This window comes from Pseudophryne corroboree, chromosome 1 (genome assembly GCF_028390025.1).
Source record: "Pseudophryne corroboree isolate aPseCor3 chromosome 1, aPseCor3.hap2, whole genome shotgun sequence".
Taxonomy (NCBI): domain Eukaryota; kingdom Metazoa; phylum Chordata; class Amphibia; order Anura; family Myobatrachidae; genus Pseudophryne; species Pseudophryne corroboree.
In genome coordinates, this window is record NC_086444.1 from 24,244,553 (window position 1) to 24,262,277 (window position 17,725).

General features: G+C 46.4%; 1 pseudogene; it reads left to right on the top strand.

The window, feature by feature from the left end:
* The first annotated feature begins 1,499 nt into the window (after positions 1 to 1,499).
* Positions 1,500 to 1,604, top strand: LOC134960833 (U2 spliceosomal RNA; annotated as a pseudogene).
* Positions 1,605 to 17,725: the final 16,121 nt, after the last annotated feature.

Genomic DNA, 17,725 nt, shown 5'->3' on the forward strand with positions numbered 1-17,725 from the left:
CATATTTCCTATGTTTTCTGTGATTACATTATTCTACTTCTGGGCGGGCATATGCAAATGAACTGTGCTGTAGCAGAAAATTGTTTTTATATTTTTTTAATTACTAAGTGTGCAATTTAGATATTGATGCCTTTGAGTTTTACAAGATGTTTCTGCAATTGTCGAGAAGATAAAAATATTAGTGTGTGCCTCATTTTAGTTCAGTTTTCATTTGTTGTCTCCTTAAGTTTCCTTATGCCTTTGAAGTTGAGCTTTAAAATAGTCTTGAAACTAAGAGCTCAGCATGTGGTGAGAAGCTCAGTGTTGAGGCTACACACAGAGCACTCTAGTTGCTCTTAAAGTCAGCCTTAGGGAAGGTCTGAGGCTAGAACCACATACTGTTCTCACAGAGCATTACTTGAATGAAGCAAATGAGTTCCCATCAACATTAGACAGCTTGTGACTTCAATGCACAAGACATTGCAAGCACTAAAGAACGTGTGCTTCAATTGATGCAAAGTTCTCAAGCTTGGAATTGGCTCATGGCTGGCAAGTTTAAGTTCAATGGCTGAGAGGAAGTAAATAGTTGCTTTCCAACTCAATTCAGACTACTCTCTCTCCACATTTTTCTAATATATGGTTTATTTTTAAATTGATTCTATTTTTCCTATTTTCCTATTAATGAAAATAGAAATTTAAGTATATAGGAGTAATTCTTAGTTGATCGCAGCAGGAACTTTGTTAGCAGTTGGGCAAAACCATGTGCACTGCAGGTGGGGCAGATGTAACATGTGCAGAGAGAGTTAGATTTGGGTGGGGTGTGTTCAATCTGAAATCTAAATTGCAGTGTAAAAATAAAGCAGCCAGTATTTACCCTGCACAGAAACAAAATAACCCACCCAAATGTAGCTCTCTCTGCACATGTTATATCTGCCCTCCCCCCTGCAGTGCACATGATTTTGCCAACTGCTAACAAAGTTCCTGCTGTGATCAACTCAGAATTACCCCGATAGTTGGAATCCTCAACTGCATTTAATGCCTTCACTTGAAACATTTATTTTAAAATGTGAAATTAGTGTTTGGGCTGTAGAAGTTTACTAGTTTTTCTAACAATATGTGTGATGCATAATAAATTATATGATTATTGAACCAATTTGTCAATAATCGTGTGCTCGCCCCCTGCTTTTTTATTGCATGTATTTGTATGATAGCTTTGGTGGTTTGCCAATAAATTGGAGAAATTTTAATTGCAAACATGCATATTTGATTAATGGATAGGTAGCACAAAACAAAGATACTCAACCTCAATCTTCCAATATCATGCATTTTGTCAGCATTTTAATAATATGACCATATTTCCTATGTTTTCTGTGATTACATTATTCTACTTCTGGGCGGGCATATGCAAATGAACTGTGTTGTAGCAGAAAATTGTTTTTATATTTTTTTAATTACTAAGTGTGCAATTTAGATATTGATGCCTTTGAGTTTGACAAGATGTTTCTGCAATTGTCGAGAAGATCGCTTCTCGGCCTTTTGGCTAAGATCAAGTGTAGTATCTGTTCTTATCAGTTCACGCTGACTGACGGTGCTACCTTGTTTCTTGGACCGACAATTGTCCTTCTCAGGGCTAAGCTGCACCCGGGCCGAGAAGCCAGAAAAACCGAAGCCGAGACTGCGAGGAGAAGGAGAAGATCGCTTGAAGAGGGTGAAGATTTGCATCGCTCCCCAGCTACAGCAGAGGGTTAGACTTATTTGCTCTGCCCTCTGGAGAAGATACCCCCCCTCAGCCAGCAAGACTGCGTGGAGAAAAGGGACTTCGCCTGAGAAGCTCTGCATCGCCCCCTAGCTGCACTGGAGGGTTAGACTTGCTGGCTCTGCCCTCTGAAGCGACCGACCGCCTCTCCTCCTCTCGACGACAGCGCCGATCCTCCGCCCCGCCTCCTACGCCAAAGGAGCCGTGAGTATGGCCACCGCTGCCCCAGCCGCCGCTGTTCCAGCCCCCGCTGCTCCAGCCCCAGCTGCTCCAGCCTCTGCCTCCACTCCGGCCACCCTCACCAAGAAGAGCCAGGCCAAGACGGCGAAAAAAACCGCCAAAGCCCCCACCGGATCGGCCGCACCCAGCGCCACAACCCCTGCAGCAACACCGCCAGCGGCACCCACCCAGGCGAGCACCAAAGACAAACCGTCCCTGGAGCCCTGGATGAGGTTCACCGTGGTGATGAAGTTGAAGGAGGTGGATGGACGGATGCCGGACATGACAGTGGAGACCTTTGGGAAGAAGATGATCCTGGACCAGGGCTTCTCGACCGCTGAAACCCTCAGCATCCAGAATTACCTGAAGGGGATCTTCTACGTCACCTTCGCCTCCCTGGCCATCTGCAAGAGGTACTGGGAGGCAGTGAAATCGGCGAGACCCGAATCCCCTTTCTCCCGCTTTGTGGGCAATTGCCCTATTCAAAGAGAGGAAAGGCGGGTGACGGTTTCAATGAGGAACCCACACACGCCCATCAAGGACATCGTCACCTTCCTCAGCCGGTTCTGTACCGTCAAGAAGGACCCCACAAGGGTTCTGGATGGGAACAGCTTCTGGACTGGAAAGTGGGCGGTGATCGTCGTCCTGCAGAAGGACACCTCGTGCCCAGAAGGAGTCAAGCACCTCCCCCAGTGCTTCTCCCTGGGGGGATCCCAAGGACTTCTCCACTACGCCGGCCAGCCACGCAACTGCAGGAAGTGCGGCGGGACGGGCCACGTGATGAAGGACTGCAAGGTCCCGGCATGCAAGAATTGCCACATGGCCAGCCATGAGACAAAAGACTGCCCCACGAGGAAAACCTGCAACCTGTGCGGCAAGGTGGACCACGTCTACAGGGACTGCCCGAGTAGGGCGAGAACCTACTCAGCTGTGGTGACCGGACGTGCCATCCCTGCCCTCAAGCTGCTGCCCTCTGCTATGCAGAAGGAAAAGAAACCGCAGGAGGGTAAGAAACCTGCCAAACCCACCCCCCTCCCATCCTCCCTCACCACCTCCCTCCCCACCTCCACCAGCCCACCCCCTGGGACAGTGACTCCCATCCCTACCACTGTCACAACCCTCCCTGACCCCTCCTCCGACTCTCCTACCCAGCCCATTGTCTCTCCCAACCCAGCCACCCCTGCCCCCCCTGACCTTTCTTCCCAGGAAGATTTCCCCTCCCTCCCCCCCCTCTTACTCCAACTGCAGGTGCTGAGAAGACGAGGAACTGCAAGAGGAAGGAGCTCGACAGCCCGTCTGCGGACTCCGAATCCTCTAAGAAACTGGCGGTCGAGCTGACCCCGCTGGAAGAAGAAATAGAGGCGCTGGCGGAGGCAATCACCATGGAGGAGGAGGAGGAGGAGCTGGATGCCAACGCCGCCTTACTCGACCAGATACTGGGAGACAACTCACCGCTACCCGAGCAGGGGACCCGGGCATCCGATGCCGAGGAAGCCCCGCCCGACGGAGTGGTAACGTAAATGTAGAACTGTTGCCTAGCCTTTCTTTTTTCCCCAACTAATGGCGTCATTTTCTATTTTCACCATTAATGTGAGGAGTATTAAGGATAAGCTTAGAAGACAGTCTGTGTTTACTTTCTTAGATAGTCAGAAATGTGATGTGTACATGTTGCAGGAATGCTCTCTTCCTTTCTCCAAGTCCTACAAACATCTGGGCAGGCAGTGGTCTCACGGTGCCTCCTATTGGTCCGGTGGGGGCGAGTGTAAGTCTGCAGGGGTCGCCATTCTTATTAGGGGGAGCCTCATCACGCTAGATTCTGTTCAGGAGCTCGTCTGCGGCAGATTACTTGTCGTGGACGGCTCCTGGGCAGGTGAGCCTATCAGGCTTATCTGCGTGTACGCCCCCCCTTTCAAGAATGAGCGTTTGGAGCTTTTCCAGACCCTGCGACCGCAGCTCGCAACCACTAGGGCGGTAGTGATGGCAGGAGACTTCAACTGCACCATGGAAGAGGATGGACGCAGCACCAGCAACTCTACCAAGCTTGATGTGACGTCTAAACTGCTTATAGAAATGGTGACCGAAGCATCACTGTGGGACGCTATGGGCTCCATGGGGTCCGGCTCCGTGAATTATACATGGAGCCGCCCCGATGGCTCTGTGCGTTCCCGCATTGACTTTGTGTTTACCTCTAGAGCAGTGAAGCAGACGAGGCATTCTATGGTCCCCTGCTTCTTCTCAGACCACAGGGCCATTCTCTTCCAAGGAGTCCTGGGTAGCGGTTTCGCACCTGGCCCAGGCTCCTGGAAGTTGAATTGTGCCCTACTGGAAAGAGAGGAGGTGCTGGCAGAGCTAAAGGATGCCTACATCACATGGAAAAATGACAAATGTTATTTTGATTGTATGAGCGACTGGTGGGAATATGCTAAGGCTAACATTCGCAGTTTCTTTCAGGTTAAAGGGAGACAACAGGCGTGCGACCGAAAGAGGAACTTCAAGAGGCTGCAGAGACTTCTGCAGTCCCTGCTGGATCTCCAACGGTGCGGCTGGGACGTGAGAGACGAGCTGGATGAGACCAAAGGGGGCCTGAAAAGGCACTTTGAGGAGGAATCCAGACGTATCGTCTTCCGTTCCAAGGTGGAGAACCTTGAGAAGGATGAGAAGTGTAATTCTTTCTTTTTCAGGAAACTCCACTCTGGCCACACTTCCCTGACTGAGCTGCGAGATGAGACCGGCATTCCCAGACAGGGGAAGGAGGGCGTGATGAAAGTCGTCAGAGACTACTACAGCGACCTCTACTCCCCTAAGACGACAGACAGCGAGGAGGCTGATAAGTTCCTGTCAGGTATCACTAACACCCTTGATCCTGCAGGCAAAGCCGCCCTGGATGCTCCCTTGGTGTTGGAGGAGTTGCACTCTGCCGCCAGATCCTTTAGGCAGGGCAGGACCCCGGGCAGTGATGGTCTCCCAGCAGAGCTCTATGTAGCGCTGTGGGACCTCATTGGACCGGACCTGCTCGAGCTGTATGGGGAGATGGTGGCGGAGGGCAAAATGCCCCCATCGCTGAGGGAGGGAATGATCACGATCTTGTATAAGCGTAAGGGGGAGAGATGTGAGCTGAAAAATTGGAGGCCCATCTCTCTCTTAAACGTGGACTACAAGATCCTCGCCAAGGTGCTCGCCAACAGGCTGAAGGCTGTCATCGGACAGATCATTCACCCGGACCAGACCTGCGCTATTCCTGGTCGCAGGATTGCAGACAGCCTCGCCCTCCTCAGAGACACGGTCCATTACATCAAGGATCGGAACGTTCACGCGGCCCTGGTCTGTCTTGACCAGGAGAAGGCCTTTGATCGTGTCTCACATGAGCTGATGGGCAGGGTTCTGCATAAATTTGGCCTCGGTAAAATGTTTTGTACGTATGTTAACCTGATGTACCTTGATATCCACAGCTCGGTGCTGGTGAACGGCTGGAAGACTGACCCCTTTTCCATCTTGTCCGGGGTCAGACAAGGCTGCCCTCTTTCACCTCTTCTTTTTGTTTGTGTTATAGAGCTTATGGCTGTATGCATCAGACGGAATCCAGAGATCAGAGGGATCGCCGCACCGGGTCGTGACCGACGAGAGGCCAAGTGTTCGCTGTACATGGATGACGTCACTGTCTTCTGCGCGGATCATCGTTCGGTGACAGCACTCGTCCAGACCTGCGAGAACTTCGGCCGAGCCTCAGGGGCTAAAGTCAACTGCGGGAAGTCAGAGGCTATGCTCTTCGGAAAGTGGCACCTGTCATCCTCTGCACCATTTCCTTTTGCCATCAAGCCCGACTTCATTAAGATCCTGGGAGTCTGGTTCGGCGGTGAGGGTGCAGCCCTGAAATGCTGGGACGAGAGACAGGCGACGGTTCGTCAAAAGTTTGGATTGTGGAGCCTCAGAGAACTTACCATCGAGGGGAAATCACTTGTGCTGCGTAACGAGATTCTTCCCGTTCTGCAGTACACCGCGCAGGCCTGGCCACCACTGGTCGCGGTCTGCAGGGCCATCACAAGGGCAGTGTTTCACTTCATCTGGGGCTCCAAGATGGACAGAGTAAAGCGTGCAGTTATGTACAAGGAGCCCCTCAAGGGTGGAAAGGGTATCCCGGATATCCCCACCATGCTTCGAGCCTTCTTCGTTTGTAACTGCATCCGCAGGACTTTGCGCGAGAACTTTAACGACTCTGCAGGAAACTCCATGTCCCGTTTCTTCCTCCTGCCTCTTTGGAGAAACCTCGGCTGGGACAAATGGGACAGCTCCATCCCTTACAACTGGAACACTCCGTGGTACTACCTGGACGTGTCCAAGTTCGTGAGGGAACACCAACTGGAGGGAGTTAAACCTGCCTTATGGAAACCGAAGACGATCTACAAGCTCATCAGAGCTAAAGACGATTTGGAGCCGATTTCGGGGCTCCCTTCAGCGACTGCCAAACAGGTCTGGGAGAATGTGGCCTCCAAAAGGCTCACAAACAGACACAAAGACCTGTCGTGGATGGCCATCCAAGGGGGCTTGCCCCTCCGGTCATTCATGCACTCCCGGAACCTGTGCAGGTACAGACATTGCCCCAGGTGCATCATAAATGAGGAAACATCTATGCACCTGTTTTGGGACTGTGCCTGGGCCCAGTTGTTGTTGGATGCCCTGGAAAACGAACTGAAAAACTCTGTGCCAAGGAACTGTCTCACGTACCATTCGGTACTCTACGGACTATTCCCTGGCACCCACACCGTTGGGGCGATCCAGGAAGCCTGGCGCCTCATGAACTGTATTAAGGACGCTTCGTGGCTAGCCAGGAACCGCCTCATTCTGCGGAGGGAGAGGATGTCTATCCAGGACTGTTGCAGGCTGGTTCACAGCTTGCTCAGAGACTATTCCATCATGGACAGCCCTGAGGAAGAAGAGGACTAAAAAACCCCTTTTTCTGCCCCTCTCCCCTTGTTTGGACTGAATAATGAGACTTTGGGACCGTGGCCCCTTCCCCCCCACTCACAATGTCTGTTGTTTTATTGATGTCTTTTCTATTTATTGCCCCTCCCCTTATATGTGTCTGTTCTTCAATAAAGCTTCGGGCATGTGACTCACCCTCCCTCACCCCCCTACCCTCCACACCCATAGCCTTATTAACTGTTGTGTTATTGTATCGTTTAAATGCATAGTGCAGTCTGAGAACTACAGTGTAGGCTACAGGCCTGCGCCGTAGTTCTTCGACTGCACTATACAGTCTGCATCTGTGCTGTGTTTTGGCCTGTGCTGCGACACGGCACTTATGTTTGTCAATGTACCCGTCTGTTTTTTGCTACTTTATGCCAATAAAGACGCTTTTTCAATCAAAAAACAGAGCACTCTAGTTGCTCTTAAAGTCAGCCTTAGGGAAGGTCTGAGGCTAGAGCCACATACTGTTCTCACAGAGCATTACTTGAATGAAGCAAATGAGTTCCCATGAACATTAGACAGCTTGTGACTTCAATGCAGAAGACATTGCAAGCACTAAAGAATGTGTGCTTCAATTGATGCAAAGTTCTCAAGCTTGGAATTGGCTCATGGCTAGCAAGTTTAAGTTCAATGGCTGAGAGGAAGTAAATAGTTGCTTTCCAACTCAATTCAGACTACTCTCTCTCCATATTGTTCTAATATATGGTTAATTTTTAAATTGATTCTATTTTTCCTATTTTCCCATTAATGAAAATAGAAAATTAAGTATATAGGAGTAATTCTGAGTTGATCACAGCAGGAATTTTGTTAGCAGTTGGGCAAAACCATGTGCACTGCAGGTGGGGCAGATGTAACATGTGCAGAGAGAGTTAGATTTGGGTGGGGTGTGTTCAATCTGAAATCTAAAGTGCAGTGTAAAAATAAAGCAGCCAGTATTTACCCTGCACAGAAACAAAATAACCCACCCAAATGTAACTTTCTCTGCACATGTTATATCTGCCCTCCCCCCTGCAGTGCACATGATTTTTCCCAACTGCTAACAAAGTTCCTGCTGTGATCAACTCAGAATTACCCCGATAGTTGGAATCCTCAACTGCATTTAATGCCTTCACTTGAAACATTTATTGTAAAATGTCAAATTAGTGTTTGGGCTGTAGAAGTTTACTAGTTTTTCTAACAATATGTGTGATGCATAATAAATTATATGATTATTGAACCAATTTGTCAATAATCGTGTGCTCGCCCCCTGCTTTTTTATTGCATGTATTTGTATGATAGCTTTGGTGGTTTGCCAATAAATTGGAGAAATTTTAATTGCAAACATGCATATTTGATTAATGGATAGGTAGCACAAAACAAAAATTCTCAACCTCAATCTTCCAATATCATGCATTTTGTCAGCATTTTAATACTCTGACCATATTTCCTATGTTTTCTGTGATTACATTATTCTACTTCTGGGCGGGCATATGCAAATGAACTGTGTTGTAGCAGAAAATTGTTTTTATATTTTTTTAATTACTAAGTGTGCAATTTAGATATTGATGCCTTTGAGTTTTACAAGATGTTTCTGCAATTGTCGAGAAGATAAAAATATTAGCGTGTGCCTCCTTTTAGTTCAGTTTTCATTTTTTTGTCTCACTAAGTTTCATTATGCCTTTGAAGTTGAGCTTTAAAATAGTCTTGAAACTAAGAGCTCAGCATGTGGTGAGAAGCTCAGTGTTGAGGCTACACACAGAGCACTCTAGTTTCTCTTAAAGTCAGCCTTAGGGAAGGTCTGAGGCTAGAGCCACATACTGTTCTTACAGAGCATTACTTGAATGAAGCAAATGAGTTCCCATCAACATTGGACAGCTTGTGACTTCAAAGCAGAAGACATTGCAAGCACTAAAGAACATGTGCTTCAATTGATGCAAAGTTCTCAAGCTTGGAATTGGCTCATGGCTGGCAAGTTTAAGTTCAATGGCTGAGAGGAAGTAAATAGTTGCTTTCCAACTCAATTCAGACTACTCTCTCTCCACATTTTTCTAATATATGGTTTATTTTTAAATTTATTCTATTTTTCCTATTTTCCTATTAATGAAAATAGAAATTTAAGTATATAGGAAAAATTCTTAGTTGATCGCAGCAGGAACTCTGTTAGCAGTTGGGCAAAACCATGTGCACTGCAGGTGGGGCAGATGTAACATGTGCAGAGAGAGTTATATTTGGGTGGGGTGTGTTCAATCTGAAATCTAAAGTGCAGTGTAAAAATAAAGCAGCCAGTATTTACCCTGCACAGAAACAATATAACCCACCCAAATGTAACTTTCTCTGCACATGTTATATCTGCCCTCCCCCCTGCAGTGCACATGGTTGTGCCCAACTGCTAACAAAGTTCCTGCTGTGATCAACTCAGAATTACCCCGATAGTTGGAATCCTCAACTGCATTTAATGCCTTCACTTGAAACATTTATTTTAAAATGTCAAATTAGTGTTTGGGCTGTAGAAGTTTACTAGTTTTTCTAACAATATGTGTGATGCATAATAAATTATATGATTATTGAACCAATTTGTCAATAATCGTGTGCTCGCCCCCTGCTTTTTTATTGCATGTATTTGTATGATAGCTTTGGTGGTTTGCCAATAAATTGGAGAAATTTTAATTGCAAACATGCATATTTGATTAATGGATAGGTAGCACAAAACAAAAATTCTCAACCTCAATCTTCCAATATCATGCATTTTGTCAGCATTTTAATAATCTGACCATATTTCCTATGTTTTCTGTGATTACATTATTCTACTTCTGGGCGGGCATATGCAAATGAACTGTGCTGTAGCAGAAAATTGTTTTTATATTTTTTTAATTACTAAGTGTGCAATTTAGATATTGATGCCTTTGAGTTTTACAAGATGTTTCTGCAATTGTTGAGAAGATAAAAATATTAGTGTGTGCCTCCTTTTAGTTCAGTTTTCATTTTTTTGTCTCACTAAGTTTCCTTATGCCTTTGAAGTTGAGCTTTAAAATAGTCTTGAAACTAAGAGCTCAGCATGTGGTGAGAAGCTCAGTGTTGAGGCTACACACAGAGCACTCTAGTTGCTCTTAAAGTCAGCCTTAGGGAAGGTCTGAGGCTAGAGCCACATACTGTTCTCACAGAGCATTACTTGAATGAAGCAAATGAGTTCCCATCAACATTGGACAGCTTGTGACTTCAATGCAGAAGACATTGCAAGCACTAAAGAACATGTGCTTCAATTGATGCAAAGTTCTCAAGCTTGGAATTGGCTCATGGCTGGCAAGTTTAAGTTCAATGGCTGAGAGGAAGTAAATAGTTGCTTTCCAACTCAATTCAGACTACTCTCTCTCCACATTTTTCTAATATATGGTTTATTTTTAAATTGATTCTATTTTTCCTATTTTCCTATTAATGAAAATAGAAATTTAAGTATATAGGAGTAATTCTTAGTTGATCGCAGCAGGAACTCTGTTAGCAGTTGGGCAAAACCATGTGCACTGCAGGTGGGGCAGACTTAACGTGCAGAGAGAGTTAGATTTGGGTGGGGTGTGTTCAATCTGAAATCTAAAGTGCAGTGTAAAAATAAAGCAGCCAGTATTTACCCTGCACAGAAACAAAATAACCCACCCAAATGTAACTTTCTCTGCACATGTTATATCTGCCCTCCCCCCTGCAGTGCACATGATTTTGCCCAACTGCTAACAAAGTTCCTGCTGTGATCAACTCAGAATTACCCCGATAGTTGGAATCCTCAACTGCATTTAATGCCTTCACTTGAAACATTTATTTTAAAATGTCAAATTAGTGTTTGGGCTGTAGAAGTTTACTAGTTTTTCTAACAATATGTGTGATGCATAATAAACTATATAATTATTGAACCAATTTGTCAATAATCGTGTGCTCGCACCCTGCTTTTTTATTGCATGTATTTGTATGATAGCTTTGGTGGTTTGCCAATAAATTGGAGAAATTTTAATTGCAAACATGCATATTTGATTAATGGATAGGTAGCACAAAACAAAAATTCTCAACCTCAATCTTCCAATATCATGCATTTTGTCAGCACTTTAATAATCTGACCATATTTCCTATGTTTTCTGTGATTACATTATTCTACTTCTGGGCGGGCATATGCAAATGAACTGTGCTGTAGCAGAAAATTGTTTTTATATTTTTTTAATTACTAAGTGTGCAATTTAGATATTGATGCCTTTGAGTTTTACAAGATGTTTCTGCAATTGTCGAGAAGATAAAAATATTAGTGTGTGCCTCCTTTTAGTTCAGTTTTCATTTTTTTGTCTCACTAAGTTTCCTTATGCCTTTGAAGTTGAGCTTTAAAATAGTCTTGAAACTAAGAGCTCAGCATGTGGTGAGAAGCTCAGTGTTGAGGCTACACACAGAGCACTCTAGTTGCTCTTAAAGTCAGTCTTAGGGAAGGTCTGAGGTTAGAACTAGAGATGAGCGCCGGAAATTTTTCGGGTTTTGTGTTTTGGTTTTGGGTTCGGTTCCGCGGCCGTGTTTTGGGTTCGACCGCGTTTTGGCAAAACCTAACCGAATTTTTTTTGTCGGATTCGGGTGTGTTTTGGATTCGGGTGTTTTTTTCTAAAAAACAGCTTAAATCATAGAATTTGGGGGTCATTTTGATCCCAAAGTATTATTAACCTCAAAAACCATAATTTCCACTCATTTTCAGTCTATTCTGAATACCTCACACCTCACAATATTATTTTTAGTCCTAAAATTTGCACCGAGGTCGCAGGATGACTAAGCTAAGCGACCCTAGTGGCCGACACAAACACCTGGCCCATCTAGGAGTGGCACTGCAGTGTCACGCAGGATGTCCCTTCCAAAAAACCCTCCCCAAACAGCACATGACGCAAAGAAAAAAAGAGGCGCAATGAGGTAGCTGTGTGAGTAAGATAAGCGACCCTAGTGGCCGACACAAACACCGGGCCCATCTAGGAGTGTCACTGCAGTGTCACGCAGGATGTCCCTTCCAAAAAACCGTCCCCAAACAGCACATGACGCAAAGAAAAAAAGAGGCGCAATGAGGTGGCTGTGTGAGTAAGATAAGCGACCCTAGTGGCCGACACAAACACCGGGCCCATCTAGGAGTGTCACTGCAGTGTCACGCAGGATGTCCCTTCCAAAAAACCCTCCCCAAACAGCACATGACGCAAAGAAAAAAAGAGGCGCAATGAGGTAGCTGTGTGAGTAAGATAAGCGACCCTAGTGGCCGACACAAACACCGGGCCCATCTAGGAGTGGCACTGCAGTGTCACGCAGGATGTCCCTTCCAAAAAACCCTCCCCAAACAGCACATGACGCAAAGAAAAAAAGAGGCGCAATGAGGTAGCTGTGTGAGTAAGATAAGCGACCCTAGTGGCCGACACAAACACCGGGCCCATCTAGGAGTGTCACTGCAGTGTCACGCAGGATGTCCCTTCCAAAAAACCCTCCCCAAACAGCACATGACGCAAAGAAAAATTAAAGAAAAAAGAGGTGCAAGATGGAATTGTCCTTGGGCCCTCCCACCCACCCTTGTTGTATAAACAGGACATGCACACTTTAACCAACCCATCATTTCAGTGACAGGGTCTGCCACACGACTGTGACTGATATGACGGGTTGGTTTGGACCCCCACCAAAAAAGAAGCAATTAATCTCTCCTTGCACAAACTGGCTCTACAGAGGCAAGATGTCCACCTCATCATCATCCTCCGATATATCACCGTGTACATCCCCCTCCTCACAGATTATCAATTCGTCCCCACTGGAATCCACCATCTCAGCTCCCTGTGTACTTTGTGGAGGCAATTGCTGCTGGTCAATGTCTCCGCGGAGGAATTGATTCTAATTCATTTTAATGAACATCATCTTCTCCACATTTTCTGGATGTAACCTCGTACGCCGATTGCTGACAAGGTGAGCGGCGGCACTAAACACTCTTTCGGAGTACACACTTGTGGGAGGGCAACTTAGGTAGAATAAAGCCAGTTTGTGCAAGGGCCTCCAAATTGCCTCTTTTTCCTGCCAGTATAAGTACGGACTGTGTGACGTGCCTACTTGGATGCGGTCACTCATATAATCCTCCACCATTCTTTCAATGTTGAGAGAATCATATGCAGTGACAGTAGACGACATGTCCGTAATCGTTGTCAGGTCTGTCAGCATCAGCAGTCGCTCCAGACTGCCCTGCATCACCGCCAGCGGGTGGGCTCGGAATTCTGAGCCTTTTCCTCGCACCCCCAGTTGCGGGAGAATGTGAAGGAGGAGATGTTGACAGGTCGCGTTCCGCTTGACTTGACAATTTTCTCACCAGCAGGTCTTTCAACCCCAGCAGACTTGTGTCTGCCGGAAAGAGAGATCCAAGGTAGGCTTTAAATCTAGGATCGAGCACGGTGGCCAAAATGTAGTGCTCTGATTTCAACAGATTGACCACCCGTGAATCCTTGTTAAGCGAATTAAGGGCTCCATCCACAAGTCCCACATGCCTAGCGGAATCGCTCCGTGTTAGCTCCTCCTTCAATGTCTCCAGCTTCTTCTGCAAAAGCCTGATGAGGGGAATGACCTGACTCAGGCTGGCAGTGTCTGAACTGACTTCACGTGTGGCAAGTTCAAAGGGCATCAGAACCTTGCACAACGTTGAAATCATTCTCCACTGCGCTTGAGACAGGTGCATTCCACCTCCTATATCGTGCTCAATTGTATAGGCTTGAATGGCCTTTTGCTGCTCCTCCAACCTCTGAAGCATATAGAGGGTTGAATTCCACCTCGTTACCACTTCTTGCTTCAGATGATGGCAGGGCAGGTTCAGTAGTTTTTGGTGGTGCTCCAGTCTTCTGTACGTGGTGCCTGTACGCCGAAAGTGTCCCGCAATTCTTCTGGCCACCGACAGCATCTCTTGCACGCCCCTGTCGTTTTTTAAAAAATTCTGCACCACCAAATTCAAGGTATGTGCAAAACATGGGACGTGCTGGAATTTGCCCATATTTAATGCACACACAATATTGCTGGCGTTGTCCGATGCCACAAATCCACAGGAGAGTCCAATTGGGGTAAGCCATTCCGCGATGATCTTCCTCAGTTGCCGTAAGAGGTTTTCAGCTGTGTGCGTATTCTGGAAACCGGTGATACAAAGCGTAGCCTGCCTAGGAAAGAGTTGGCGTTTGCGAGATGCTGCTACTGGTGCCGCCGCTGCTGTTCTTGCGGCGGGAGTCCATACATCTACCCAGTGGGCTGTCACAGTCATATAGTCCTGACCCTGCCCTGCTCCACTTGTCCACATGTCCGTGGTTAAGTGGACATTGGGTACAACTGCATTTTTTAGGACACTGGTGAGTCTTTTTCTGACGTCCGTGTACATTCTCGGTATCGCCTGCCTAGAGAAGTGGAACCTAGATGGTATTTGGTAACGGGGGCACACTGCCTCAATAAATTGTCTAGTTCCCTGTGAACTAACGGCGGATACCGGACGCACATCTAACACCAACATAGTTGTCAAGGCCTCAGTTATCCGCTTTGCAGCAGGATGACTGCTGTGATATTTCATCTTCCTCGCAAAGGACTGTTGAACAGTCAATTGCTTACTGGAAGTAGTACAAGTGGGCCTACGACTTCCCCTCTGGGATGACCATCGACTCCCAGCAGCAACAACAGCAGCGCCAGCAGCAGTAGGCGTTACACGCAAGGATGCATCGGAGGAATCCCAGGCAGGAGAGGACTCGTCAGAATTGCCAGTGACATGGCCTGCAGGACTATTGGCATTCCTGGGGAAGGAGGAAATTGACACTGAGGGAGTTGGTGGGGTGGTTTGCGTGAGCTTGGTTACAAGAGGAAGGGATTTACTGGTCAGTGGACTGCTTCCGCTGTCGCCCAAAGTTTTTGAACTTGTCACTGACTTATTATGAATGCGCTGCAGGTGACGTATAAGGGAGGATGTTCCGAGGTGGTTAACGTCCTTACCCCTACTTATTACAGCTTGACAAAGGCAACACACGGCTTGACACCTGTTGTCCGCTTTTCTGTTGAAATACCTCCACACTGAAGAGCTGATTTTTTTGGTATTTTCACCAGGCATGTCAACGGCCATATTCCTCCCACGGACAACAGGTGTCTCCCCGGGTGCCTGACTTAAACAAACCACCTCACCATCAGAATCCTCCTGGTCAATTTCCTCCCCAGCGCCAGCAACACCCATATCCTCCTCATCCTGGTGTACTTCAACACTGACATCTTCAATCTGACTATCAGGAACTGGACTGCGGGTGCTCCTTCCAGCACTTGCAGGGGGCGTGCAAATGGTGGAAGGCGCATGCTCTTCACGTCCAGTGTTGGGAAGGTCAGGCATCGCAACCGACACAATTGGACTCTCCTTGTGGATTTGGGATTTCGAAGAACGCACAGTTCTTTGCGGTGCTTTTGCCAGCTTGAGTCTTTTCAGTTTTCTAGCGAGAGGCTGAGTGCTTCCATCCTCATGTGAAGCTGAACCACTAGCCATGAACATAGCCCAGGGCCTCAGCCGTTCCTTGCCACTCCGTGTGGTAAATGGCATATTGGCAAGTTTACGCTTCTCCTCCGACAATTTTATTTTAGGTTTTGGAGTCCTTTTTTTACTGATATTTGGTCTTTTGGATTTGACATGCTCTGTACTATGACATTGGGCATCGGCCTTGACAGACGACGTTGCTGGCATTTCATCGTCTCGGCCATGACTAGTGGCAGCAGCTTCAGCACGAGGTGGAAGTGGATCTTGATCTTTCCCTAATTTTGGAACCTCAACATTTTTGTTCTCCATATTTTAATAGGCACAACTAAAAGGCACCTCAGGTAAACAATGGAGATGGATGGATACTAGTATACAATTATGGATGGACTGCCGAGTGCCGACACAGAGGTAGCTACAGCCGTGGACTACCATACTGTACTGTGTCTGCTGCTAATATAGACTGGTTGATAATGAGATGTAGTATGTATAAAGAAGAAAGAAAAAAAAAAACAACGGGTAGGTGGTATACAATTATGGATGGACTGCCGAGTGCCGACACAGAGGTAGCTACAGCCGTGGACTACCGTACTGTACTGTGTCTGCTGCTAATATAGACTGGTTGATAATGAGATGTAGTATGTATAAAGAAGAAAGAAAAAAAAACCCACAGGTAGGTGGTATACAATTATGGATGGACTGCCGAGTGCCGACACAGAGATAGCTACAGCCGTGGACTACCGTACTGTACTGTGTCTGCTGCTAATATAGACTGGATGATAATGAGATGTAGTATGTATAAAGAAGAAAGAAAAAAAAACCACGGGTAGGTGGTATACAATTATGGATGGACTGCCGAGTGCCGACACAGAGATAGCTACAGCCGTGGACTACCGTACTGTACTGTGTCTGCTGCTAATATAGACTGGATGATAATGAGATGTAGTATGTATAAAGAAGAAAGAAAAAAAAAACCACGGGTAGGTGGTATACAATTATGGATGGACTGCCGAGTGCCGACACAGAGGTAGCTAGAGCCGTGGACTACCGTACTGTACTGTGTCTGCTGCTAATATAGACTGGATGATAATGAGATGTAGTATGTATAAAGAAGAAAGAAAAAAAAAACCACGGGTAGGTGGTATACAATTATGGATGGACTGCCGAGTGCCGACACAGAGGTAGCTACAGCCATGGACTACCGTACTGTACTGTGTCTGCTGCTAATATAGACTGGTTGATAATGAGATGTAGTATGTATAAAGAAGAAAGAAAAAAAAAACCACGGGTAGGTGGTATACAATTATGGATGGACTGCCGAGTGCCGACACAGAGGTAGCTAGAGCCGTGGACTACCGTACTGTACTGTGTCTGCTGCTAATATAGACTGGATGATAATGAGATGTAGTATGTATAAAGAAGAAAGAAAAAAAAAACCACGGGTAGGTGGTATACAATTATGGATGGACTGCCGAGTGCCGACACAGAGGTAGCTACAGCCGTGGACTACCGTACTGTACTGTGTCTGCTGCTAATATAGACTGGTTGATAATGAGATGTAGTATGTATAAAGAAGAAAGAAAAAAAAAACCACGGGTAGGTGGTATACAATTATGGATGGACTGCCGAGTGCCGAAACAGAGGTAGCTACAGCCGTGGACTACCGTACTGTACTGTGTCTGCTGCTAATATAGACTGGATGATAATGAGATGTAGTATGTATAAATAAGAAAGAAGAAAAAAAACCACGGGTAGGTGGTATACAATTATGGATGGACTGCCGAGTGCCGACACAGAGGTAGCTACAGCCGTGGACTACCGTACTGTACTGTGTCTGCTGCTAATATAGACTGGTTGATAATGAGATGTAGTATGTATAAAGAAGAAAGAAAAAAAAACCACGGGTAGGTGGTATACAATTATGGATGGACTGCCGAGTGCCGAGTGCCGACACAGAGGTAGCTACAGCCGTGGACTACCGTACTGTACTGTGTCTGCTGCTAATATAGACTGGATGATAATGAGATGTAGTATGTATAAAGAAGAAAAAAAAAAACCACGGGTAGGTGGTATACAGTTATGGATGGACTGCCGAGTGCCGACACAGAGGTAGCTACAGCCGTGGACTACCGTACTGTACTGTGTCTGCTGCTAATATAGACTGGATGATAATGAGATGTAGTATGTATGTATAAAGAAGAAAGAAAAAAAAAACCACGGGTAGGTGGTATACAATTATGGATGGACTGCCGAGTGCCGACACAGAGGTAGCTACAGCCGTGAACTACCGTACTGTGTCTGCTGCTAATATAGACTGGTTG